Source organism: Spermophilus citellus (genome assembly GCF_964194105.1).
Source record: "Spermophilus citellus genome assembly, chromosome: 4".
Taxonomy (NCBI): Eukaryota; Metazoa; Chordata; class Mammalia; order Rodentia; family Sciuridae; genus Spermophilus; species Spermophilus citellus.
Window position 1 is genome coordinate 175,259,070 of NC_138185.1, and position 16,344 is coordinate 175,275,413.

Genomic DNA, 16,344 nt, shown 5'->3' on the forward strand with positions numbered 1-16,344 from the left:
CAATCTTATTCTTGCCAACTATAAACATGTAAAGTCAAGTAAATGGAGTTAAAGTTCATGACTTTTCCATTACATGTTTATTGGTTTAAAAAATTAATATATATATATATATATATATATATATATATATATATATATTCACCTATATATTGGAATTTTAAATCAAGTAAACCAAAAGCAATATCTGTTCTAGAAACAGATGCAGAAAATATAAATATCTAAACATCACCTAATATTCTACTACTACTACTACTACTACTACTACTACATTCAGATATGTTTATTCCCAAACATTTGTTTTTCTTGTTTAAGAATACAGTGGTATACATATATATAATATGTTCTTCTTAGACACACTCTCATTACATGAGGTTATTAGGAGGTTTAAGTATGTAAAGTGGAAGAAAAGAAAATATTAAAGACCTTGTACAAGGTACTAATGTAATAAAAAGAAAGGGGGAGATTTAAAGCTAAATAAAAAATTCCCCCAAATGGTTCTGATTTTCCACCTTAGGGATTTCTTATCCTCTTTTAAACAAACTTCCTTGTTTTACAAACAAATCCTGAATTCAGTGCCTCTGCACTAGAATCCTGATTCAAACCACTACCAAATCTTATCATCACAACCTATTGCATTTCCATATCTGCCTTGCTGTTCTTACAGTCTATTCAGGGGCAGCAGCCAGATAAATTTCTTACAAAAGAAGCTATTCAGACTGTATCTCTGCTCAAACCTTCCCTAGCTTCAGATCTTTTTCACTCTGAAAGCCAAAGTCCAGGTCTCACTCCTCTCTACATCTTCATTGACTCTCCTGCTAACTCACTCCTCTAGCCAAATATGCCACTGTGCTATACCATAGGCATGCCCACCTTTTTGGCCCAAGGTTCTTGAGCTCGCTTTACTCTCAGTCAATACTTTCTTTTGCACTGTCTCATGACTTATTCTCCCTCAAAATTAGGTCTCTTTTAAAATGTCCCATGATCTACCACAACATGGTCTTGGCCACTCCCCATAAAACACTAGCCTTCCCTCTCCAAATCCACACTTTCATCTGACTTTCAATATTTTCCATCATAATAGTTATCACCATCTAACATTTTATGTATTTATTGTTCGTTTATTGCCCATCTCCCCTTTCTAAAACTAAGATCACAATAAAAGGGATTTTGACTTTTTCATCAACAGCAGCTTTTACTAATGCCAGGCAGGCAAATATTTGTTTACTAAATAACTCAGGAGATGCCTCTCACAGACATGGTTTTCTGAGATGGACTCTGAAGGATCCAGCTGAATTAAAACTGGACAGAATGATAAAAGATCTAGTGTTCCAGGGAGAAAAATGCAGAGTGGGGAAAGAAAGTACAAGTCTGCAGTTCAACAATGCCATTTCATTGTCATGAACAGTGTGAACAAGAGTCATCATGGTGAGTTTAAAAGGTGTATCTTATTGGGGTTTGGAGGGCCATGTATGCCAGACAACAAGTTAGCTCTTGCTGTGTAATGGGGAAGCTCTGAAGGTTTCAATGTAAGGAAATTGCATGATTGATGAGCTTTAGAAAGGCTTATGTTGCAGGAATATTCACTATGGATTTAAAGACAAGCCTGAAAGTAGAAAGTCCAGAGATTTTAGTAAGCCATTCCACTCTAACACTTGATAAACTAGGAAAAATATGTGCAGATTTTGATTTACGCGTCTTCCAGCTGAGGTAAATGAGTGATAGTCTTTAATATAAAAGATAGCCAAAAAATGGTAAAGAGCTAATGCAAACATTAAAGGAAAACTCTCAAGAAAATAAAATTTAAAATATAAGACTTAAACATCAAAAAATATCTGAGTAGATAATAAAATTTAAAATATGACTTAAACATCAAACAATATCTGAGTAAATAAATGTTCCATATTTGAAACATGAGTTTCTTATTTGACTAAGATAGTTTACTGTCAAGATATCTTTTTCCACTTATGTCTTCTCAAAACTATACACTGAAAATATTAATGTCCTTTAAGAAATGAGATTCTTCTCAATGTTTTATTATTATAAATATAAATTAGCAATGAATAAATTATACTTATAGTATATAATGTATAATATTGAATTTTAATTTCTAGGTTCTAAGCAAAAAACATGGATTGATATTAAACAAATATAAAGGATGTATCCAAAAAGTGATCTATACTTTAAGTCATGCATTTCTTTAAAGGAGCCTTCAAAAATTTCTAAAAAGGATCAGTCAAATTCTAATTTTGAAGTTATAAATATTAATAGTATTTATTGAATTTACATGATCCAACAGCCAATTGAGAAAGAATTACACATATAAAAGAAATCATTACTTTAAAAATGATTTAATTCAGAGAAAGTTTTTTCTTTTATTTATTTTTAAATGTATATAGAGACCCTTCCTAGATTTACCTGATATTTCATAATAGAAAAATTTTTTTGAATATTACTCTATAAAATTTTTTGCTTGATATCAACAGCTTAGGGAAAACCTCTGTCAAATCTATTGCCTGCTGTCATCATTAACACTGTTATGCAAAGATTGCTTTCACTTTGATAGCATTTCAAACACTTTTCTAAGCATCAGGATAAAACAAATTGAAAAGATGTTAAAAATATCCATGCCCTCAAAGACCTGAGTATCTGTCTAATATGTGCAGCCAGAAAGAGAAATGATTTAAATATAATTTGTTAGTGTGATAATGAAAGAATGCTTAGGTACAGAGTGGCCATTATCTAAAAAAGTAAGATTCTCCAAAAAATCACTGCTTACAAGTACTGGGAGCTAATCTGCACCTGGGGAAGCTGCTTTGCACAGAAATAGAGAAACCCATCTATGGCCTCTCTGGGATACATGATTTGAGGGTAGCAGTGAAAGAAAGAGGTGTGACACTAACATCAACTTTCAAGCAGGAGACTTTTAGAAATCTTGTTGAATACCTAATTAGGAGAGGATGGGAAAATGTTATTTGAGCAAAAGCAAGAACAGAAGCAAAGGCATCGAAACATGAAATAGCTTAAAATGTTTAGAGAACTACAAACAGTTTAGTAATGCTTGTACAAGATTTGTGTCAGCTACACTGACTATTCATTTAGGGAATTCTATTCAAATAATAAAACTGTGTTTCCTAAATCTAAATAAAGTGCAGAAACCTTTGAATATGTGAAAGTGTTGAAGAGATTGAGTTGAAATAAAACAATGGGATTATTTTATAAATAGGTAATATGAAACTCTATCAAGGCCATAAAACAGCAAGGAAGTATCCCCTACTAAGTGAGCATGAGGTTGGTTGAACAGTAAAACCTCCGGCTCCTGTTGTTGAATAAATTATCTGATAAGATAATATAAGAAACAACCATATAATAAATAAATAAATGAAACAGTACATTTTAGATTAATGGGGCATATTCTCAAAGACATTCCAATCTAGCACTTGAATAAGTGTGGTTTATATTATCTACAGAAACAGGACCATTCCCAGACCTAATAAAATATGGCAGAAAGTATGATTTGAAAATAAGGAGAAGCGTGACATCTTCGACATCTTTAAAAATCTCTACACATCTATAAATATTTGTTTTTCAAAAAACAAGTGAATATAAATCTAGCCTAACAATTAAATTCTAATAGTTCATACCATATGAGAATTCAGAAGTCAGAACCCAGCCATAATATAAAGGGTTAGTCCAATACATGCCATAACCAAACCACATAGAATATGGAATGACAGGACACCCAGAATAAAGCAAGCCTGATGTCTGGAACCCTACCTTATGCTGTGCACGTACACTCAGATTTCCATATCATAGTCATCCTCACATGGGCAAAGCCACTCTCCATCTTTAATGCTATAACAAGAACCAGGCATAAAATTGTTGTTCACTGAAACCGTAAATTTCCAAATATCATCTTTCCTGCTAATCTACACATCCAGGAGATGCAACAATAAAATCTCTCTTCTTCACGGATGAAACTTTAGATACTACCATTATTTCTGGCATGCATAAAATATTATTGATAAGTATCAGTTGAATGGATTATATCATTGGGTTAAAGATGCAAGACATCACAACATAAGAACATCAGAAGAGACTCAGCTGAGATTCTTTCCTTTTATCTACTCCAATAATGGTCTCACTGATGACTTAGTGTAAAAAAAATAAATGAAATATTGTTAAATCAGATAACCTTCACTGTTGAAAATCAGTCCCTGCCTGGAGTTTGTGCCACATGTTGGAAACACAACTGTGAAGAAAGAAACAAAAATCAACAGAGCAACTTTAAATTTTATTTTTTGCTAAATGTCACTAATCCAAGAATTATAAATACTGAGAAAATGTAACTTTTGTCTGTAATAAATAAAACTAAATTATATAATATTCTCATCAGTTGCATACAAGGAAATTTTAGATATACTTCATTGTTCACCAAAGATGGGAAAATGTATACAATTTCAAACAATATACAAAGGCATTCTTAGCATGGTCTTTTTTACTCAAGTCTCTTAAATAGAAAATTGACTGAATCAGCAAAAGTGTCACCAAAAAATAATATTCTCTGTAGAAATAATCATATATATATATATATATATATATATATATATATATAATCATATACTAATATATATCAAAATAATCATATATATAGTATAAATAAAAATATATATATAATATAGATAAATGGAAAAAGAAGTTGATATAGAAATAGCTATTTTATATGTATTTTGTCAACTCTTTTGTCATTATTTCTGTATCACATATATAATGAATATTATAACAAAATGACACTGAAATTTTATTTCTAAGAATCAGGATTTCATGACATCAATTAAAATGTTACATAAGTGTTACAATCTAACACACTGCCCATACATAAAGTTCTGGCAAAATGAGAACATTTGCAAATGAAAAAATATCTGTGAGTATATTTTAGAGAAATTGGTTTAATTACCTAAAGGATCATATAGAAGCTAAGTGTGATGGCTCATATTTGTAATCCCAAATACTCAGGAGGCTAAAGCAGGGGAATTGCAAATTTGAGATCAGCCCGAGCAAATTAGTGAACAAATATCTTCTCAAAATATCCTTTGGAATTTCTTAAAAGTTTGGTTTTTATGTTTTTTTTTTTCCATTTGTTTATGGTTTGTTCCCAAAAAATGAACCTCCAGGGAAGGTTTCTGCCATCTGCTTATAGAAAATAAATTTGTAAATATCACTGTTTTAGTTGTTATGTAAACATTTAATAGTACAATGACTAGCATATTCTGACCTCATTTTATTATTTAGAAAGTGTCATATTTAATTTTATTTTATATGAAAAAAATACTAAAATGTCTACTTATTTTATTAGTATGAATTATTACATATAAAAGGCAAAATGTTTCAAAATCTAAAATAAAATAAAATTGAGTATTATTTGATCTTCCTACCATAGAGGGAATTTCCATATACCCTTCTGAGTGTGTCCTTCCAGAAGAAAATAAACTCATAAATATGCATCTACATATATCTACATATGTGTATATGTATATTTTTCACACTAAGATTAACATTTGTTATGATTTGGATATTACATGTTCCCTCAAAAGTTCATAAGTAGTGCAGTAATGTTCAGAAGTGCAATGATTAGATTATAATAGCTATAACCTCATTAGTGGATTAATTCATTTGATGAATTAATCATTTGAATGTACTAATGAGCGGAAACTGTAGGCAGGTGGGGCAAAGCTAGAGGAAGTAGGTCACTGGGTGTATGCCCTTGGACTACATGTTGTTCCTGGTTCCTTTCTTGCACTGTGCTTCCTGGCTGCCTTGAGCTAAACAGCTTTCTTCTGTCATGCTCTTTCACAGTGATGTTCTGCCTCACCTCAGGCCCACAGCAATGGAATTAGCCAACCATGAACTGAACCTCTAAAACCATAAGCCCAGATAAACTTCAGCTCCTCTGAATTGCTCTTGTCAGGTATGTTGGTAATAACCAAGCAAAGCTGACTAACACAATACTATACCCACTACAGTTTCCACTCTCCTAGAGCCATATATTTTGAACAGTTTTCTTTATCAATAAACATGTAGTTATTTAATTTATTTAAAGAGTTTCACTATATTTCATTAAGGATACCTACCCATTATTGAGGAATATTTAGATTGCACAAAGTTTTATAAAATGTGTCTTTCTAATTGCAAGCCATATTGTAATAAATTCAATTGTAATTATATTTAACTTGTGCAACAATAACCACTGGAGAAGTTTCAGAGCCAGATATGATATTATTACTTTTAATAATGTTGGAGTACAATATAAAACGCTACATGAAGAAGAGTGGTCTATATACTTTCTGTCTTTTCCAGTTCATCAGTGTATCTCTAAATATCCATCCCTTAATCATAATGAAAATAATAAAGCAATCTGCACCTTAGAAAATGATGAATGCAAATACCAGTGGAGAGTGTATCCTTAAAACTGCTTCATTAAAAACTGACAAATGATTACTTGTAATTAAGTTCTTTTATCTGGACCTAATCCATTTTTTTTCCTAAGAAAAAGGAAAGTAAAAATAAGAGTCAGTTAATTCTTATGATCCAAAGAATGAACAATAAAAAGAAACAATAAGAAACAATAAGAGAGGTAGATAGGGAGCCTACATCCTGGGAACAAATCTTTACTCCTCATACTTCAGATAGAGCCCTAATATCCAGAGTATACAAAGAACTCAAAAAATTAGACAATAAGATAACAAATAACCCAATCAACAAATGGGCCAAGGACCCGAACAGACACTTCTCAGAGGAGGACATACAATCAATCAACAAGTACATGAAAAAATGCTCAACATCGCTAGCAGTCAGAGAAATGCAAATCAAAACCACCCTAAGATACCATCTCACTCCAGTAAGATTGGCAGCCACTATGAAGTCAAACAACAACAAGTGCTGGCGAGGATGTGGAGAAAAGGGTACACTTGTTCATTGTTGGGGGGACTGCAAATTGGTGCAACCAATTTGGAAAGCAGTATGGAGATTTCTTGAAAAGCTGAGAATGGAACCACCATTTGACCCAGCTATTCCCCTTCTTGGTCTATTCCCTAAAGACCTAAAAAGAGCATGCTACAGGGACACTGCTACATCAATGTTCATAGCAGCACAATTCACAACAGCAAGACTGTGGAACCAATCTAGATGCCCTTCAATAGATGAATGGATAAAAAAAATGTGGCATTTATACACAATGGAGTATTACTCTGCATTAAAAAATGACAAAATCATAGAATTTGGAGGGAAATGGATGGCACTAGAGCAGATTATGCTAAGTGAAGCCAGCCAATCCCTAAAAAACAAATGCCAAATGTCTTCTTTAATATAAGGAGAGTAACTAAGAACAGAGTAGGGACTAAGAGCATGAGAAGAAGATTAACATTAAACAGGGATGAGAGGTGGGAGGGAAAGCGAGAGAGAAGGGAAATTGCATGGAAATGGAAGGAGACCCTCAGGGTTATACAAAATTACATACAAGAGGAAGTGAGGGGAAAAGGAAAAATAATACAAGGGGGAGAAATGAATTACAGTAGAGGGGGTAGAGAGAGAAGAGGGGAGGGGAGGGGAGGGGAGGGGGGATAGTAGAGGATAGGAAAGGCAGCAGAATACAACAGACACTAGTATGGCAATATGTAAATCAATGGAAGTGTAACTGATGTGATTCTGCAATCTGTATACGGGGTAAAAATGGGAGTTCATAACCCACTTGAATCAAAGTGTGAAATATGATATGTCAAGAATTATGTAATGTTTTGAACAACCAACAATTAAAAAATAAAATAAAATAAAGAAAAAAAAGAAAAGAAAAAGGAAAGTAAAAATAAAAGTCAGTTCATTCTTATGATCCAAATAGAACAAAATAAGGGAATGAGGAAAACAATAAACTGTGTGTGTGTGTGTGTGTGTGTGAGAGAGAGAGAGAGAGAGAGAGAGAGAGAGAGAGAGAGAGAGAATGAATGAGACAGAGAAAGAGAAAGGTCTGCTATAAAAGGATAGCCTGATGCAGTTTTGTGTTTCTTTGTTTTGCTTTGCTGCTGTTGGTTTACTCAGACTCCATACTCTAATTAAGGTTCCCAGCTGTGATGTAGAGTAACAGTATTTCATAATTCAGCCACTGCCTAAACAGAATGTCACTTTAGTCTGTCACTGGTTATACTTCAAAATGTCAGGGTTACCTCAACTATTCAAAGGGAGTCTTTAGAGCACTTTGCAGATCCTGGGCAGAATCACACAATGAAGGTTTTGCCCAGATTGAAAAAGACAGAAAAGACAGTGCTATTTTTAGCTCTTGCTATATTCTATTTCTGCTGATAACCTTCCTACTCAATGTTTCTCTCCTCTGAAGAATCATCTGAATAGGTTACATGTGATCATATTACATTACAGCATTTCCTCCTTATCCAAGATTAATAACAATCTGTTGCTGATTTTAGTTAACTAATAATAATGATGTTTCCACAAAACGGTTAACTGCAGAAAAACTAAACAGCCACTAAAAATTTTCAATCCAAATTAATGAGGGTGACTAAAATGACAATCTCCTGGGCTCTAATTAAAATACCAAATATTCTGAAGTATGCTTATTTAGTTCACTGTATGAATTAAGTCCCATACTTAAGAAAGGGACAGAGGTTATTTCAAAATCTGAATATCTGAAGCTCAGAGTATTGGACTGATATCAAAACATCTTACACCATGAGAAAGAGACTTTCATATTGCCATCTCGGCTATATTGAAGCAAACTAAAATGGAGATAAATATCCAACTCTTAAAGATGCTGACTCATTGAGAAGCCTGACCAGTATAATTAAAATGGAACAATTACATTAATATACAAGTAATAATATTACTTATAGTTGACAATTAAAGCTAGAGAGTCAGCACACATTTCCTCATGCAGCTTGTAGCAAGGACAATGAACAGTTGTTATTAGAACTGATCTTGAAGTCACTTAATACATGGTCCATATCCCAGTAACTGCATTACGTTGGCGCTCCAGATAGAACACTGGGGTGCCTGATTACTTCTCTGGTATGTCACTGACTAGGAACTCAAACATGCAGAGATTTTTCAAATCCCCACAGGTATGAATTTTAGCAGCTTTGTCAAATAGAAGATTCTTTACTTAAGGGCTGCTGGAATACTATGATCCTGAGGGAAAAACAAAGAGATGGAAGGCTGAGCTGAGCTGAGTGCTAACAACAGACCTCCCCCACAACACAGCAGACACAGCTCACCTGGGCTAGCAGTTGACTTCCTTTTACTGAATCATACCAAAAAGTCAATGCAAAATGGGGGTTTATCCCTGTGAAAATGAGCTCATTATTATTATCTATAATCTTAAAATTATAGTAGAAAATTAAGAAGAAACTTGATAAGAAAATTGAGATTTATCACCATCAAAGAAGAGTATGACTTCTAGAAGCAAAGGAATCATAGTGGAGAATTTTATGCTTCATAAGATGAAAAAATAAATCATGATAATGAAACAAAAACTACAATAATTATTCAGCATTCCTATGTTCTTTGTTTTACAAAAAGATACTAAGACTGATGTCATATATAAAATTATATAATTATGATAGCATAATATATAAATATTTATTCATTGTCATTCTTTATATAATTTCATTAGACCTTATTTTATAAAGAATGAAAGATAACTAATTTCATAATATTGTAGTTTAGAAGTTATTCATAATCTTCCTTTAAAGTAGGATAATATGATAACTATGAATAGTAAAATAGTAAAATATATAGCATATATATTATTAGACTTTTAGCATTTGAAAAAATAAAAAAGTTTATATAGAGTAAGTGTGAATTCATATTTTACATATATACTATATGTGTGTGTATATATATAGATAGATAGATAGATATACATATATATTTACATATACCTTAGTGTTCTATGGTAGTAAGTCAAAGCTGGAATTTATATTGAAGGTATTAGTTAATTTATCAATGAAAAGCAGACAAATACAATTCTATTTGTAGTAAAATTCTATTAGACCCACTCATTTCAAATATTTCACAATAAGACTGGGTTGACAACTTTTAACTTCTTTCCTCCAAAATAACAGAATTTTCTAAGCAATCTTAAAGTGGAAAAGATTATTATTAAAGCAATATATTAAAATTTCCCTCAAGCTCTATTAGCTTTTGAGTTTCACATGTAGAACACAGAAGTGGCTTTTCATAGAAAAACAATTCTAAAAGGAAGAAAGGGAACTAGAGGGTAAAAAAATGAGGAAGAAAAAGACAGATAAAATCAAGCAATAGCTTCATTTCTAAAAGATTTAGAGATGACAACACGGCCCAAGTCAAAGAATTGAGACTGGAAAGAACCAAGTAAAGTTCTTTGTCAGGACCCTTAGGAAGCAGTTTCTCTTTTGACATCACTCCTACTCTCCTTTCCTTTTTTCTCCCTTTCTCTGCTTCTCTCCCTCTTTTTCCATTCCTCTCCCTGCCTTCGAACTTCCTGTTGTGATATGAAGCTGTGATGATCCACCTTTCCAAATCTGAGAGAGAAATCAATAAAGTGGAATTGCAGATGGAATTTAGATACTCATTTTCAACTCTTTCAATGCTGAGTCAAGTCATGCCTTAATATAACCCTGACATTTTTTTGTGTGAACTAAGAAATTTCTTTGATGCTTGAGCCAATTTAGTTTTAATTTTCTACTAGGTGCTAAATGGATCATAAGTGACACAACCCTATTTTCCTCCCTTATCCTTCCTAACAAAACCTAGCAGAATTTTGCTGAAAGCAAAAATCTTTTGCTGCAGAGTGCTCATTACAGAGTCTGAACTCTGAGGAACATTACATCACTCCATTTGTCTCACTCTTTCCTATACTGACCCAGAGGTCTCAAGTCTTCCTTGAGCTGCTATGTAGTTAATTTATCATTTCAGCTTACAAATGGCAAACCATATCTTTATATTGTCATCACTCTTCAAATGAGTACTAAATCCACTTACTTTCAGCTCAAATGAATTCTCTCCAAGAAGTACTGATGATCCTTCTACCTAATACTCCATACAACAAAAATTTGTATTTGTATTATGTGCCAGAAGTTAGTTTGAGAGAACTACACTCCCTATACTCAATATGAACTATATTTCATAGAAAACATATAGGGAAAGACAGAATGGAAAAAAAATCTTCAAAACAATATTGCAGTTTTTAAAGAGTTATTGTCTTTTCATATTTCAAAGGCTGATTCTTTTCTATTTCATGGATATCAAAATCTAGCAGTCAAAAATATTAACATTAACATATAAATACCAAAATACAGGAAATTACTATAAAAATGAAGCTAGTTTCTACTACATATAAGTTTATTGATTTACAGCCATGTTCTAAAACTAATAAATTTATTTGTTTATTTGTGTCAATAACAATTAAACCCAGGACCTTGCACACACTAATCAAGCACTCTAACACTGAGCTACATGGCCTGCACTTTTTAAACTTTGAGACAGAGTCCCATTAAGTTTTCCAGGCTGAAACCTTTTGATCCTCTTCCTCAGCCTGCTAGGTAACTAGGATTACAAGTATGCACCATTGCATCTGGCTTTTCTAAAATCAATATTTATTGTAATATGTACATATCAATTTATTTATTCAGTAAATACCTCCTGAGAATACAATTGGTAACAGGGTGATATACATCTCTCAAATTTTCTGTCTTCATTTTAAAGAGCGCTTGGCTCTATTTCTGCCCTTCAATATATTTTTAAGAAAATTACTTATTCCGCATTTTCAAATTGTAATGGTACAGATAACACTTATGACTGAAGAAACTTGATTTCTCCAACATCACTGGAAAAATTCAGTCATTCATTATATAAATTGATTTGTCCATTTGGATCTCAGTTAAACAATGTGTATTATAGTCATATATTATAGATACTCATATACATATTTGATTTTCAATTAAAATATTTAAAGAAGAAATAGAACTATTAAAAAGACAAGTATGGATTACAATAAGATTAACATAAGTTAATCTAAAAATCCAATTTTCCCTTTTAAAACCAAAGAAAGTTATTCAATTTTCCTCTCATATTTTCCACAAAACTAAATGGTGCATAGACAATTGATTTCCAAAGCCTTTATCTGGCTTTCAGGTTTAGGGTCATATATTGTTTCATTTCTTCAAAAGATCCTACCAATTGAATAACTTCAAAACCATAAGCAACCTGGATTGGTCTTGCCCCTCAGATAATGGCACTATGATTTTTAATTTAGTTTTCCTAACCATATTCTAAAGACTATATAGTACTTGAGGTGCTGCTTTCAAAATATTATCCCAGCTAGTATAACAATAGGTATTCTAAATCTATAACAAAGATTGTTTATACTTAATTTATTTTTTAAAAATGTAGATTTATCTGCAAATAAAAATATTGCCCTGATATTGTGTTAATAGAGTCTTTCAAGTCTTGACTCTCAACAGAGTAAAGAACAAAGATATTTTTCAAGCAATCAAGCTGTTCTAAACAAATGCAACAGTCTAGTACATAAAATATAAAGATATATATTTTTAAATGGAGCAATTATATTATACATATGAACACATTTGCTGTTATTTTTTAAATACAGTTGTTATTTTCTTACTCTCAACATATCTTAATAGAAATTTCTAAAGTTGTTTGAGCATTCCATTAATGGTCAGTCATCATATGAAGTGCTGGGAATTCGTTATTTCACTTACTTGTCTTAAGCTGTTAAGGTGGACAACATTAGCGCTATTCTACAGATAAAGAAACTGATCCACATTTTGCTATGAAAATCAGTTTTTATGTACACTATCATATGTATCAGATAAAATACACTAATTATATTTTAATTCACTAGAATTTTTAAATAATTAGTCGAACATATACAACCTATCTTTATATGTAACTCTAAACTCATAGAAAGAAAGAAACATATCAGAAAGAGCTATTAATAAAATATTTAATATTCAATATAATCTAGACAAACTTTCAAACCTATATTTAAAAAAAAATCTTTGAGGGCTAGGGATAGCTTCATTGGTAGAATGTTTGCCTCCCATGCACAAGAACCAGGGTTCAGTCTCCAGCACTATACACACACACACACAAATAAAAAACTTTGAAGGAAACTTATAAATGAATAGAAAATGCATCTCCACAGATCTCTACAAATATCTCTTTTACTAAAAATGAAAACACTGAAGTCTAATATACTCATTTTAGTGATATTTTTGCAAAAAAATTATAATCAGAAAGTTATAAAATAATTATAATTATACTGCCCCATGGCCTACACCCTGTACCTTATTATACCTGCAAGAGTATGTCAATTTCCTGTAGAGTAATTTGATATATAAATGAGAACATTATTAAATAAAATGAAGTGTGTATGAAGTCCCAGAATAAAGTAATTGTACAATCTAGATTTAATTTACAGAAGAAATGGATAGTAAATATGAATCACTAAAATATAATTAAAGGTAAAATGAAATCTTGGAGGAATGAAAAAATATTATACTGTTACACTGAAACAAACCAAGTCCAAATGCAACTTGAAGAAAAGCTTGGGCTAAAGTGAGTGGCATGACCACTAGCATAACAGGAAAACCTTTCCAAGGAAGCTTCTCTAGTGCCCTGATAAGTGGCTACATTAAAAGATCGACAAGTGGAAATTCAGATCATGTGCATTCAGCAAGGTTACAAAACATCCTAGAAAAGTACCTACTGTTTAATCAACAAACATTTATAAAGCTTTAAGGAAAGAAAACATCATGCTTCCAAAGTAACTGAATCATAGATCAAGGATGTCTAGATATAGTAAAATTTCAACATGCATTTATTGAAACTATACATATACACATATATACATATATATTATACATATATGTTATACATTATACATACATATACACATATATACATATACATTATGTATACACATGTATACATATATATTAAAATGGGCAAATTTTCTTCCAAAAGAGGTATTGTGACTGGCTGTGTTCCAATATCCAGGGTGGATGTCTCAATTATCTTCTCCTACCATTTAATGCTGTGGCTTGGAGTAACAATCATTCTATTTGTTAATGATATGACAGTCAACTATTTGGATTGGCCTCTACTTGGTGGTTCTCCTATTGGTCTGAGCTGGGGCCACTCACTGAAGTATAATTATCTCTAGTTTCAATTTATCTGGATGGTTTCAAGTAGCCTCATGGATATGTCTGGCTATCATCTGGGTCACTTAATTTCAGCAAAGGCATATGGACTTCTTAGCTAGATAGTAATATCCTTCAGACAGACAAGAATGGAAGCTTTGTGGACTGGAGAATAAGGCTCAGAACTTAGACTATACCATTTTGCCACACTTGTGGCTCAAAGCAAGTAATGAAATCAGTTTCAGGGAGAAAGGAAACAAACATCTATGTATTCTTAAGGAGAATTACAAGGAATTTGTAGCTATTTGGGATCCACCACAGAAAATTTTAAAAAAATAAATAAATAAATCACAGTTGAGAACACATCATAGGGTTTATTCTTAAAAAGATCTGTCCTGACAACTGGTATATCTAGAATTAAGCACCAATTTGGATATACCATAATCAGGCCTCTCTATTTTTGAAATTATGGCATTAATTCTGGTTGAGGAAATGAGTTTGTTAAACGTGAAACCTTCATCAAGGACTGCAACAGCCAGCATCAATCATATGGCAAATGGATTAGAGATAAGTGGAATGCAGTGCCTAGTTAGAGCCAGTATTTTAAAAACAGACACAGTGATGTCTAAATTCTGTCCCATGCTCACACTGAAACATACTCTGATTTCTCTGTACTAGGAAAAAACATTAAAAGCAATAATTGCTTATCTAATTAAATAACTAATTACAAACAACATCAAAATCCCCTAATGGTAACCATAAACCTTTTCGTAGACTTCCAAATACAAAATATGGCAGTTCATAGAATACCATAAAGACAAATAAATTAAGCATATGATATATTTAGAGACTATTCATCATCCATGAAGGAGGTTAAAAACACATATGTTCAATAATCAAATAAAAATTCATTTGAGGCAAGAAAAAGAGAAATTGCCTAAGCATAGCAGCTATAACATCTTTACTGGAATCAGAAATATTTGGATTTTGGTTATATTCAGAGGATCTATTAGTTGCATGATAATGAACAAATAAAATTAACTGCTCTGAGTCTTACTATGTTCCTGTAAGACGAGGCTGTAGGATTCTTGCATGGGCTAGGGAAAAGCAGAGTCCAACAGTGACTGGCAGTATCTTCTCGTAAAATGATGAGGATGAGGATATGATGATGCTGACAATGCTGATTATCAGCATCCATTATGTATTGTCAGAGATATATTAGCATGCTTCAGTGCTTTCCTCATCAAATGCATGAAAGGAAAGCCCAGGTACTTCCTCAGTGAAGGCCTTAGATGTTCACTCACCTCCAGATTCTCATTTAGAAACACACCTAACGACGTTATTATTTTGTATTAAGTTACTATCAGGAGTTTGAAGAATGATAGGAACACTAACAAAATTTACCTATATGAGACCAAAAAAATTATCTAGAAAGGGGAAAAAAAGAAAGAACAAATGAAGCATCGGTATAAACTACCTTAAATATATCATGCATCAATCCCTGAAGGATTTCTGCAATCACTAGCATAATGAAGACAAAGAGTCATTAAAAAAAGGTTAATTATGTTTGACTTGGTGTCAATTTTGATAACTATTTGCATTCATATTAAATGTAAAACTTTATTAATTATTTTTAAGCATGATATCTAAAAATAGTAACTAACATTCAGGATTATGAATAATGTGTCTCCTAACGACTTGTTCTTCAAGAACCAGAGTAAAAAATGTCTACTGTCATTTCCTCCTGCCTTTAAATTATTTTTCCCCTTAGTGAAATTTAGTCAACCTCATATGAAGCCTGAAGAAACTGCTAGAAGCCTAATTATCAGTTTTATTTTAAAAAGAGGAGTTAACAGGAATAAATGAATATTCTAGCAATCAATAATTGGTTAAAGGTAAATTAAGAGGTAAACATGAAAGAAAGTCATCAAGACTGATTCATTAATTACTAGGATTGACATTCTGAAAGAATATTTGTTCTCACTCTAGATTGAACTTTTCCCAGAGTGGCAACTATGCCATTTTGACTTTTGTATCTCAAAGATTAGCAGAATACCTAAGCGTGCATTAAACAACAAATACGTTTTCATTGAAGGAATTAAAGAATGAGCTTTGAATCATTCTTGGTTACTCAAAAAGC